Source organism: Pantherophis guttatus, chromosome 13, assembly GCF_059756535.1.
Source record: "Pantherophis guttatus breed Tessera chromosome 13, ASM5975653v1, whole genome shotgun sequence".
Lineage (NCBI taxonomy): Eukaryota > Metazoa > Chordata > Lepidosauria > Squamata > Colubridae > Pantherophis > Pantherophis guttatus.
In genome coordinates this window covers 3,259,215-3,272,785 of record NC_142075.1, presented here as the reverse complement: position 1 = coordinate 3,272,785, position 13,571 = coordinate 3,259,215, and positions in this window count along the sequence as shown.

Sequence of the window (13,571 nt, the reverse complement as noted above, 5' to 3'; positions counted from 1 at the left end):
TTGAAAATACTTCAAAGTCCCCATCTCAAAATCAAGTTAAAAGGTTTCATGACATCTTCTTAAAACATAACAATTTTAGGAAAACACAAAATAGTTTAATAAGCCTTATTTTCATAGCATCCAACAACTATTCCCTTTCTAGATACTGAGATTCACATTTTTGATAAAGCAATTAAGACACTTTCCCATTCTGTAGGCAAAATGGGAATCTCCAGTTTATTGTTCCATTTGAGCTTTAAAGTCTGCATATCAAATTTAATGATTGATGAAAAAATATTTTTAATTATTAAATGGGGGTTCTAAGATTTAATGATCATATCGAATAATTGTAGTGGATTTGTAGCTGAAGATGCCACCCACCCCAACTGAGATGTTGGTACAGACTGCAGTTCTTAATGCAGCCAGTGGGGGGCAACAAATCAATGACATTTTTTATCCCTTAACAAAGGAAATTATTGTCCTGTTATTGATAAAGAAAAAAAATCTCAACACTTAAATCTTCCACATCAGTTTTTTTAATAAAAAAAAATCACATTTAAGATGTATATTTTCGTAGTGTCATTTTTGTGTAAGAAAAAAATAAAAAATGCTATTTTATCCAACTGGCATACCACCATTTCAAATTGATAGATATAGCAATAAGGGATATATCTTGAACTATAAAAAGACCTATCATTATCACATTTACCTATCTCAAAGGGTTGTTGTTGTTATTATTAGTTGTGAAGTTGTGTCCGACCCATCGCGACCCCAAGGACAACCTTCCTCCAGGCCTTCCTATCCTCTACCATCCTCTGGAGTCCATTTAAGCTCATGCTGACTGCTTCGGTGACTCCATCCAGCCACCTCGTTCTCTGACGTCCCGTTCTTCTTTTGCCCTCAATCGTTCCCAGCATTAGGCTCTTCTCCAGGGAGTCCTTCCTTCTCATTAGGTGGCCAAAGTATTTGAGCTTCCTCTTCAGGATCTGGCCTTCTAAAGAGCAGTCAGGGTTGATCTCCTCTGGGACTGATCGGTTAGATCGCCTTGCAGCCCAAGGGACCCGCAGGAGTCTTCTCCAGCACCAGAGTTCAATTCTTTGGTGCTCAGCCTTTCTTATGGTTCAACTTTCACAGCCATACATTGCAACTGGGAAAACCATAGCCTTGACTATACGGACTTTTGTTGGCAATGTGATGTCTCTGCTTTTTAGTATGCTGTCTAGTTTTGCCATAGCTTTCCTCCCCAGGAGCAAGCGTCTTTTAATTTCTTGGCTGCAGTCCCCATCTGCGATGATCTTGGAGCCCAGGAAAATAAAATCTATCACTACCTCCATTTCTTCCCCATCTATTTGCCAGGAATTGAGAGGGCCGGATGCCATGATCTTAGTTTTCTTAATGTTGAGTTTCAAACCAACTTTTGCACTCTCCTTCTTCACCCGCATCAAGAGGCTCTTTAGTTCCTCTTTGCTTTCTGCCATTAGGGTGGCATCATCTGCATATCTGAGGTTATTGATATTTCTCCTGGCAATCTTAATTCCAATTTTTGATTCATCTAGCCCCCCCCCTTTCTCACGATGTGCTTTGCATATAAGTTAAATAGGCAGGGTGACAGTATACAGCTTTGCTGGACTCCTTTCCCAATTTTGAACCAATCAGTGGTTCCGTGTCTAGTTCTCACTGTTGCTTCTTGACTCGCATATAGATTTCTCAAGAGACAAATAAGATGGTCTGGTACTCCCATCTCTTTAAGAACTTACCATAATTCGTTGTGATCCACACAATCAAAGGGTTTAGCATAGTCAATGAAGCAGATGTTTTTCTGGAACTCCCTAGCTTTCTCCATGATCCAGCGTATGTTGGCAATTTGATCTCTAGTTCCTCTGCCTCTTTGAAATCCTTCCTTTACTTCTGGTAGTTCTCGATGCACATACTGCTGGAGCCTAGCTTGTAGGATTTTAAGCATAACCTTACTAGCATGTGAAATGAGTGCAATGGTGCGATAGTTTGAACATTTTTTGGCATTGCCTTTCTTTGAAATTGGAATGTAAACTGACGTTTTCCAATCCTGTAGCCACTGTTGAGTTTTCCAAATTTGCTGGCAAATTGAATGTAGTACTTTTACTGCATCGTCTTTTAAGATTTTGAATAGCTCAGCTGGAATACTGTCTCCTCCACTAGTTTTGTTCTTGCTCAGATTTCCTAAGGCCCATTTGACTTCAGATTCTAGGATGTCTGGCTCGTGGTCAGTGACCACCCCATCGTGGTTATCAGAGATGTTAAGTTCGTTCTTGTATACTTCTTCTGTGTAATTCTGCCACCTCTTCTTAATCTCTTCTGCCTCTGTTAGGTCCCTGCCGTTTTGGTCCTTTATCATGCCCATCTTTGCATGAAACATTCCCTTCATATCTTCAGTTTTCTTGAAGAGAACTCTAGTCCTCCCTATTCTATTGTTTTCTTCTATTTCTTTGCACCGTTCATTTAAGAAGGCATTCTTATCTCTTCTAGCTATTCTCTGGAATTCTACTTTCAACTGGGTGTATCTTTCTCTTGTTCCCTTGCCTTTTGCTTCCCTTCTTTCCTCAGCTATTTGCAAAGCTTCCTCAGACAACCATTTTGCTTTCTTGCCTTTCTTTTTCTTTGGGATGGTTTTAGTTGCTACCTCTTGTACGATGTTGCGAACCTCCGTCCATAGTTCTTCAGGCACTCTGTCTATCAGATCTAATTCCTTAAATCTATTTGTCACCTCTACTGTATATTCATCAGGGATATGATTTAGTTCATACCTGAGTGGCCTAGTGCTTTCCCCTACTTTCTTCAATTTAAGTCTAAATTTTGCAATGAGAGGCTCATGATCTGAGCCACAGTCAGCTCCTGGTCTTGTTTTTACTGACTGTATAGAGCTTCTCCATCTTTGGCTACAGAGCACATAGTCAATCTGATTTCTGTGTTGGCCGTCTGGTGATGTCCATGTGTAGAGTCATTTTTTGGGTTGTTGGAAAAAAGTGTTTGCTATGACCATCATATTATCTTGACAGAATTCTATCAGCCTGTGCCCTGCTTCATTTTGTACTCCAAGGCCAAACTTGCCTGTTATTCCAGTTATCTTTTGGCTTCCTACTTTAGCATTCCAATCCCCCATTATGATAAGGACATAATTTTTTGGTGTTAATTCTATAAGGTGCTGTAGAGCTTTGTAGAACTGGTCAATTTCCTCCTCTTCAGCACCAGTGGTTGGGGCATAGGCTTGGATTACTGTAATATTGAATGGTTTCCCTTGGATTCGAACTGAGATCATTCTATCATTTTGGGGATAAAAAAAAAGCAGAGACATCACCCTTGCAACAAAAATGCGTAGATGGGGACTGCAGCCAAGAAATTAAAAGATGCTTGTTCCTGGGAAGGAAAGCTATGGCAAATCTAGACAGCATACTAAAAAGCAGAGACATCACGTTGCCAACAAAAGTCAGTATAGTCAAGGCTATGGTTTTCCCAGTTGCAATGTATGGCTGTGAAAGTTGAACCATAAGAAAGGTTGAGTGCCAAAGAATTGAGGCCTTTGAACTCTGGTGCTGGAGAAGACTCCTGGATTGCAAGGCATTCTAACCGGTCAGTCCTAGAATAGAGGAGATCAACCCTGCCTGCTCTTTAGAAGGCCAGATCCTGAAGATGAAACTCAAATACTTTGGCCACTTAATGAGAAGGAAGGACTCCCTGGAGAAGTACCTAATGCTGGGAAAGATTGGGGGCAAAAGAAGAACGGGATGACAGAGAATGAGGTGGCTGGATGGAGTCATTGAAGCAGTCGGCGTTGTTACAATCTGATGAGCGGTCGCCCGGCAACGGGAGGCTTTCCTGATTGGCTGAGCTGATAGCTCGGCCGGCGGGAGGTGTGAATGTTTTAAAGTGTTCTATTGGCCGCTCGAGCCCAGCTGCAATATAAATAGTGGCTGCACATGACCGATGTCAGGTTACATATTTTTAACCCTTGTGTTGTTGCTGGAATAAACCGTGTTGCTTATCTTGGTCTCTTATCCGCCATTCTCAATTCAGAACACTGGCGATGAAGGTGGGATAACTCCCACTGAGTACAGCCACGAGAGAAGAATTGTTCTGTTGTTGGCATTTCGGAAGGTAGCTACGTGAGGCAAACATTTTTTTCTCTTCTCTCTCGTTCCTTGTGGGCCTGCAACTCTTTTCTAATGAGTAATCTGGCTATTTTTGCGCCTTTTGTGCCCAGCGCAGAAACTTGGGACGCTTATATTGAGCGTTTCGAGTGTTTTTTGCAGGCAAATGACTATACTGACTTTTCCAATGACCGGAAATGAGCCCATTTTCTCAACGTGTGTGGGCCGCAGATTTTTGCAACGGCGCAGGTGCTTGTAGGGCCCCAACAGCTGTCCACCGTTTCTTGGCCTACTTTGCTGGCTAAATTGAAGGGCCATTATGCACCCGCACCTTCCCGCATTTTTCGCCGTTTCATGTTTCGACAACGGGTGCAAAAGGAAGGGGAGTCCATTAATTACTATCTCGCTGCCCTTCGGACTGAGGCGATAAATTGTGAGTTTGAAAACCTTGATGACTCCCTCCTTGAGCAACTAGTTTGCAGCGTGTGCAATTTGCGGCTGCCTTTTGGCCAAATCTGTCATCAATTTGGAGACTGCTGTTGAGGAAGCGGCTGCGTTTGAGATGTCTGACCGGTCTGCGGTGGAAATTCAAAACTTCCCGCACGTTCTACCGGCCTCTCGTTGTGCAGCCATACAGCTAGGGGAGTCCTACGAACGCTCTGATACCATTGCTGATAGCGAAGAGGAGGTGGACCGCCTCAAGGCGTCGGTCTTTAATCGACGCCCACCCTCCAAAAGACAGGCTTCAGCGTTTTGTTTGGGTTGTGGGGATTCACATCCTCATGCCTTTTGCCGTTTTCGAAATGCCGTTTGCCGCCACTGTGGAAAGAAAGGTCACCTGGCAAAGGTTTGCCGTTCGAGATCCTCCGCGGACGTCATGGGTGTACCATCTTCCATTAAATTAGGCCGGGAAGGGTTCAATGGTCCTCAGGACTCTTGTTTCGTTATTTCCCGCTGTGATCTTCTCTCGTCTGGCAGCCATGCTGTCTCGAGTCACAAGAAGATCTTTCTGACTGTTCGTATCGAAGGAAAACCGTGCAGGATGGAAGTGGATACTGGTTCATCTAAGTCCATCATCGCCTGGCAAACCCTTAAAGAGCTGGTGCCGTCCTTCGCTTGTGACCATTTGCAACCCTGTTCTACTCGTCTTCACGACTACCAGGGAAATGGCATTCCCATTTTGGGTTGCAGCCAGTTTATGGTGGAGTGGGGGGAGTTTGCAGATCCCCTCCCACTTTTGGTAGTCAAGGGCAGGCTCCCTAGCCTTTTGGGTTTAGACTGGTTCGGGGCGTTGGGGCTTTCCATTGCCGGCATCCATACCACGTCTAGTGATGACTTCGAAACCTTGACGACAGAGTTCGCTGAGGTTTTCGATGGCACCTTGGGTAAATATAGGGGTACCCCCATATCTCTTAATCTAGATCCCCAGGTGCCACCTATACGCCTTAAGCCCCGACGGGTCCCTTTTGCCCTTTGCCCTAAGGTGGATGTTGAGATAGATAAGTTGCTGGCTCAGGGTGTACTTGAGCCTACGGATCATTCTCGATGGGAGACCCCTATTGTTATCCCGACTAAGGCGGATGGTTCCATCCGTATTTGTGGGGACTTTAAGTCCCGGTAGTTCAGCACCTCTTACATTCTTTGGGTCAAGGATCTATTTTTGCTAAATTGGATATGTCCCAGGCGTATCAACAGCTCCCTGTTGATGACGCCACGGCCGCTGCCCAAACAATTGTCACGCATCGGGGCGCTTTTAAGTGCCGCCGATTACAATTTGGGGTCTGCATAGCTCCTGGCATTTTTCAGAGTCTTATGGAGCGGTTGCTCCAGGGAATCCCTGGTGTCGTTCCTTACTTTGATGATGTTTTGATCTCGGCTACCACCAAACACGACCTCGTCGAATGTGTTCCCCAGGTGCTACGCAGATTTCAACAAAAGGGCTTGAAACTTAAAAAATCTAAGTGTAAGTTTGGCGTTCCCCAGGTCGAATTTTTAGGGTTCCTTGTAGATAAGTTTGGCATTCATCCTACACCTTCTAAGGTCAATGCCATAAAGAATGCTCCAACGCCATCATGTAGGGCCGAGCTTCAGGCTTTTCTGGGCCTGCTTAATTTCTATAGTATATTTTTGCCGCATAAGGCGTCTGTAGCGGAACCACTCCATTGGCTATTGGACAGAACGGGCCCCTGGAAGTGGGGGCAAGCCCAAGCTACTGCTTTCAGGGCTGTTAAAGATTTACTTACTTCTGATGCTGTGTTGGTCCAGTATAGTGACCATATACCCCTCACCGTGGTTTGCGATGCCTCCCCATATGGCATCGGCGCTGTGCTGAATCATGTTTTGCCCAACGGGTCCGAAGCTCCAGTTGCCTATTATTCCAGAACTTTGTCGATGACAGAGAGGAATTATAGTCAACTGGATAAAGAAGCGTTGGCACTCGTGGCCGCCATAAAGCGGTTCCACAGTTATATTTATGGCCGTTTCTTTCAATTGGTTACGGACCACAAGCCACTCTTGGGTTTGTTGGCCAGAGATAAGCCTACTCCCCAGATTATCTCCCCGCGTTTGGCGCGGTGGTCTGTTTTCTTGGCCACCTATAACTATCAGTTAATTTATCACCCCGGGAGCGCCTTGGGAAATGCGGATGGCCTTAGCCGCTGCCCCCTTCCTTTGGCCGTAGAGGATCCCGTTCCGGATCAGCTGGTTCTTTTGATAGACGATGTTCCTTCCCTTGTGACGGCTGCGGATGTAGCTAAACACTCCGCTAAGGAGCGCTCCATGGGATAGGGCCTAGCTATCTTCGAGACCGCCTGCTGCTACCGACGACCTCCCATCGACCCGTGCGCTCCCACAGAGAGGGCCTCCTCAGGGTGCCATCAGCCAAACAGTGTAGGCTGGTGACCCCCAGGGGGAGGGCCTTCTCTGTGGGGGCACCTACCCTCTGGAATCAGCTGCCCCCAGAGATAAGGAGAATCCAAGACCTTAGTGCCTTCCGTCGTGCCGTTAAAACCCATTTTTTTAAGCAAGCCGGGCTGGCTTAAGAAGAAATTTTTAAATGTTTTTAAATGTTTTAAATGTTTTAATTGGTAGTGAGTTTTAATTGGGCCAAATTTATATATCTTTTAATTGTTTTTTAATATTTGTTCTGTATGTTTTTTAATTCTGGCTGTACACCGCCCTGAGTCCTCAGGGAGAAGGGCGGTATAGAAATTCAATAATAAATAAATAAGGACCCTACCCTTGTACAGGTCATGGATTGAGTGTGTAGGGGATGGCCGCGTGGGCCGTTACCCACGGAGGTTAAGCCATATTCCATCCGCCAACACGAGCTTTCTATTTCCCGGGGGTGCCTTTTGTGGGGCTGCCGAGTGGTGGTTCCTCCTGTGTTGCAGCCAACTATTCTGAAACAACTGCATGATAGCCATCCCGGTATCGAGAGAATGAAAGCCTTAGGCCGTAGTCATGTTTGGTGGCCTAAGCTTGATCAGGCCATCACAGATTGGGTAGCAAGGTGTCAAGTTTGTCAGTCATCCCGGTCAGGGCCCCCGGCTGCCACACCTAGGGAATGGGAGATACCCAGGAATCCGTGGTCCAGGCTGCATATAGATCTAGCAGGGCCGGTTCAGGGCCAGACTTTTCTAATCGTGGTTGATGCTTATTCTAAATGGATGGAGATTGTTCGTATGGCATCAACCACGTCGGACGCTGTGAGTAAGGCTCTCCGTAACATATTTGCCACACATGGACTTCCCGATGTAATTGTCTCGGACAATGGACCCCAATTTGTTTCAGCAGCGTTTCAGATGTTTTTGATGGGGTTGGGTATTCGTCACGCCTTAGTGGCACCTTATCATCTGTCCAGTAACGGCCGGGCGGAGAGGGCCGTCCGCTCGGCCAAGGACGCCTTGGCCCGTTTCGGCCCCGGTGATTGGCAAGAGAAGGTGGAGCGGTACCTTTTGGCGCAGCACTCGACCCCATGCCCGGTATCCAATCGTAGCCCGACTGAACTTCTTATGGGCCGGCGCCTAAGGACTGTGTTAGATAGGCTACATCCGGACTATACACCTGAGGCACCCGTGGATTCCTCTAGCCGGCCCCGGGTGTTCGGGGTTGGTGATGGCGTTTATGCCAGGAATTATGGGGGTGATCCTTTGTGGCTTCCTGGACATATCATTTTAGACACGGGACCCCGTTCTTACAGGGTCGAACTTGAGGATGGCCGGACCTGGCGGCACCATATAGACCAGCTAAGGAGTCGCATTACGGGTCGGACCCGGGGTAACGAGGAGCCAGATATGTTTGGTGCACTTCTGACGGCTGATCCAGTGGACGATAGTATTTTAGAAGCTCCGTCGTTGGGGTCTTCACTGTTACAGATGAAAATACCTAACCTGATATCTGTAAATATGTGTGCTTGTTTATATGTCATTGTGTGATGTCATTGTGTCACTTACCATTGGTTAGTACTTACCATTAGCCCCGCCTTCTCTGTATATAAGTTCTTGCTCCTCCCAGATTAGTGCCTGTCTAATTGTGTTCCTGAGGAAGAAAAGAAATAAATATTACTATTACAAGAAAGCCTACAGTCTCTTATATATGGGCCTAACCAGGATAACCAAACTAGCAACAAATTGGTAGCAAGAGGATGGTTTGGTAGGCCCAACCGAACATAAAGATGCAAGACTCACATAACGACAAAAGAAGACCTGCCACCAGATACATAACGAAAAGAATGGCAGCTCAACTAACTCCTGACAAATATACACCACTTGAAAATATTAAGAAACAAACGCAATTACAAGAAAATGAACTGCTAACACCAAACAAAGAAGATGAGGTAAAAAGAAAAATACTAGAATTAATAGAAACAACTACAGCTGAATCAAATCTGCTTGTGAAAATCCGCAGCATAATAAACGACCACGGAACAGCAGCAGATAACGAAAATAACAAACAAGAAAACTGCAAGGTAAGAAATTCAACCCCTGACTTCAAAAATGACACCAAAGATGGCGACAGCTTCCCGCCTTTTTCATGGCAGCCATCTTACCCACCTAATACCTCTAAAATGCCTGACCAATTACTAAAAGAATTCCAAACCTCAAACTACGAAATAAAAAACAAAACCTACCAAGAAGATGATTACCCGAGTCCAAAAACAAATAAAAAACAATTATTTAAACAAAACAAAGCTCAACCTACTGAAGTAGAAATAGACAATGCTATACAGGTGCTAACTGCAGCACTCGGGACTAAACTAACAATACCAAACAAACAACCAGAAAATGAAATAGAAAATTCTAAACTACCATCTACCAAAGGCCAAAAAGAAATAGACTGTCTAAAGAAAGGCCTAGCCACCCGAAGAAAGACAAGCTGGCAATCATACTTACCTACTGAAGAGCAGCTCCCTGAACAACCCGGCTCCATTGGCAATGGCGGCCCGCCTCAAGCTCCACTTACTGACGACCTCAGAGAAGACTCCCCGATGAGCAGAGCAGCACCCCAGGCATTCTTCAGTCACCAGAGGCCCTCCGGAAACAAAGCAGAGCAACAGAAGGCCGTCTGGGACTTCACCCCAGGAGCTGCAGACACAGGAACCTCCCTCATCGACTGCTGGAGAAAAATGAGGACTGAGCATGCCCAGAACGAGCCTGCAAAGAAAGAAGAAGGAAACATAAATACAAGTCAGCGCAACATAGAGATAAGTAAATACAGACATACATCTACCATACCCAGGCCTTATTGTGAGTATGCTAAGGTCTTAAATCATGGACAGCTACTAAACATGAATAACACCTCACTACACTCAGGGACAATACCTCCAGACTTTATAAAATTGAAATTAGATGGAAGCAACTTAATGGAATGGGATCAGTGTTTACAGATTGTATATATGAAAGAAAATGTTTTATTTTTTATTGATAACCCACCAAATAAGCCTTGGACCTATGAAATAGACTGCCTCCACCACAAAGCATACTATATGTTAATTGTTTCTATTTCCCCAAGTATACTCCCCAGTATAGAGCATAATTTAACTGTATTTGAAGTATATCAAAAATTATTCAGACTGTTCTATAGCAAAAATGTAGCCACTACCACAAAAATCTCTAGGGAATTCTATTCTGCCAAACTAAAACATGATACATCCATGAGTGAGCATATCTTGAATTTAAACGCTGTAAGAGCAGACCTTATTCAAAGGGGAGAAACCATTTCTGACAACACCATGAAAAGCATTATAATTAACTCACTAGATCACAGCTGGGATAACTACATTACACTAATAGATAACCTAAGTATAGAGCAAATTACTTTAGAAAACCTTACCAATAAGCTTATTACTGAAGATAGACTTAGAAGAGAGCGATATACACAACAAAGAGAAGGTAGAAATCAAAGAAGGACTGATTTCAGGGCCAGAGACAGATACCCACATGAATGTCTCACATGTGGATCTGAAAGACATCAGAGTAGAGACTGTCCCAAGAATATAGGATACAGTGACTCATATAAACACAAGGATAGAAGAATACACTTTTTAGACAGAACCTCCCCAGATTACAGGTATAAGAGAAGAGAATCACCACACTCTAGAGAAAGACAAACATACAGAAATAACCCTAGAGAAAATAAGAAAGGATCACTATATGGAATAAGAAATAATAACACTTTGATATCTGATTCACTCAACACCTGGCTCATAGATTCAGGAGCCACATGCCATACAACTCATAATAGAGAAATATTAAGTAACTTCACTGAAAAGAAATATTATATTAAAGTAGCAAACCAAAATAGAGTCCTAGTGAGAGGAATAGGAGACACGCATATAAAAGGTATAGGAAAAATAGAGGGGGTACTATTTGTGCCCGAAATTCCAAATAACATATTGGCAACCCTAAAGTTAAGCTTAGACAATGCAATAGAAACCACTTTCAGAGGTGGAAAGGTATTCATGACTAAGAACAACAGAAACATAGGTAAACTATTTACAAATGATGGACTAACATACCTACTGCCACAAGATAACGAACTAGTCTATGCAAACTATCAATTAAGAAACAAAAAACCAAATTCAGATAGCCATGATGAAAATAATGATAAGAATGCATCAAACACTGATACTAATATGTCTGAAAATTTAAACAATGGAAAACCTATTCACGATAATTGTAGTCACTTACTCCACAGAAAGCTAGGACACGCGAGCTTTCCAGTCATACGAAAAATGTTAGAGTGTTCCGAAGATTTAAAAATAAAGAACTGTAAAAATTACTTAGAATGCTCTGTATGCAATTCTTCCAAAATTAAAAACAAGCCAAAACCCAAAAAAGCCACCCGCACCACACAATCAACCTTTCAACTAATTCATATGGATGTAGTAGGCCCATTAAAACCTTCAATTAAATACAAAAAAAGATACTTCCTGACCATAGTCGATGACTATAGTAGATTTGGTTTTGTATACACCCTTAACCACAAAAGTGAGGTTTTCAAAAAATTTAAGGAGTTCTTTAAAATGGTAGAAACACAATACAATACCAAAATCAAACAAATAATGACTGACAGGGGGTCGGAATTCCTATCCAACGAATTTTCAATTTGGCTAAAATCACAAGGAATATTGCACTTTAAATCTTGTCCATTTTCCCCATTCCAAAATGGAGTCTCTGAAAGGAAGAATGGTTTGCTACAAACCATGGTTAAATGTGTGTTAGATGATGCTGGTTTAAACCAGTCATTCTGGGCTGAAGCCCTTAATTATTCCAATTACACTATAAATCGCTTATGGTCCAGTACAATCAATAAGACCCCATACGAACTCATGTATGGAAGGAAACCAAAAATTGGGCATTTACACGTATTTGGTGTATCTGCTGATGTATATGTGCCCTCACAGTTAAGACGCAAAGGAGAGAAAGTATCCAAAAGACTGATATTTATGGGGTACGAATCAGGAACCAAGGGATATCGCTTCATTGATAAAAATAATCACTTCATTGTATCCAGATCTGCCGTGTTTCATGAACACATGAACTGGTCAAAATTACATCTCAATGAAATTTACCCAGAATCAAAAAATATTACACACACGCACGCAAAACATCACACATCAGATACGAACCCCAAATCCACATCTACTAACAGAATCAAATGCCCAGTAATAGTTAATGATGAATGGAAAAAAGGACACCCCACTTTGAAAGTAGATCAATTAACCGAAAAAGAAGCTAAGTATATGCATAGCGATGAACATCCCCAGAATAGGCCCATTAGATCCAATAGGGGCATAATTCCTAAAAGATTAGATGATTACGTACTGTCTATCCAAGCTAAACACCTGACTCCTAACACATATGATGACATACTTAAGCTACCCCTAGAAGAAAAAAGTAAGTGGGAGGAAGCAATGAAAAAAGAGATGGACAGTTTGAGAGAACTAAATGTATATACACCAACAGACCTGCCCACTGAGAAATCCCCTATTGGCACTAGGTGGATCTATAAAATCAAGGAGCTAGAGGATGGTAAATTCCTATACAAAGCCAGGTTGGTGGCTCAAGGCTTTGCCCAAAGATTTCCGGATGACTATGAAGACACTTATTCCCCAACCGTTAGATCAGAAAGCGTGAAAACAGCACTAGTGTTAGCTTCTATCTTAAATCTGGAAGTATATCAATTTGACGTGCAGACAGCCTATCTGCACGCTGATCTAGATAAAGAAATTTATGTGAAAGCACCCCCAGGAAAGGATACAAAAAAGGGAGAAATTTGGCTATTAAACAAGAGCCTTTATGGACTAAAACAGTCCGGTAAGCGGTGGTATGAGTGCTTATCAAAGATACTTAAAAATATGGGTTTTGTAGCTACTTCATCTGATTTTTGTTTTTTCACAAAAAAAAATAATGATTCTATTGAATATGTTTTGATTTATGTTGATGATATATTGTATTTTGGACACGACAAAATTAAATGTGATAATTTCGCTGAACAACTAGGCAAAAATTTCAACTTAAAAATATTAGGAAAGGTAAATAAGTATCTAGGAGTCCAAATTGACAAAACAGATAAGGGGTTCAAATTATCTCAGAAAGACAAGATTATGGAACTCATACAAAAATGTAATTTAATTAATTCAAAAATTTGTGATACTCCTATGTCAACTGATTTTTATAGGAATGTGTATAATGAGTACGAACCATTCAAGGATAACACGTTATATCGATCAATTATTGGGTCCTTATTATACATATCTAATTGGACCAGGCCTGATATCACCCTTGCTGTAAATTTGTTGTCAAGACATGTAAGCAATCCTAACTCATACCACTGGGAAGGAATTAAGAGGATTCTAAAATATCTAAAGTCTAGCATTGATATGTGCTTATTCTTAGAACCATTCATTTCTGAAAAACCAACTTTGACCTGCTACGCTGATGCTGATTGGGCTACTGATTCAAA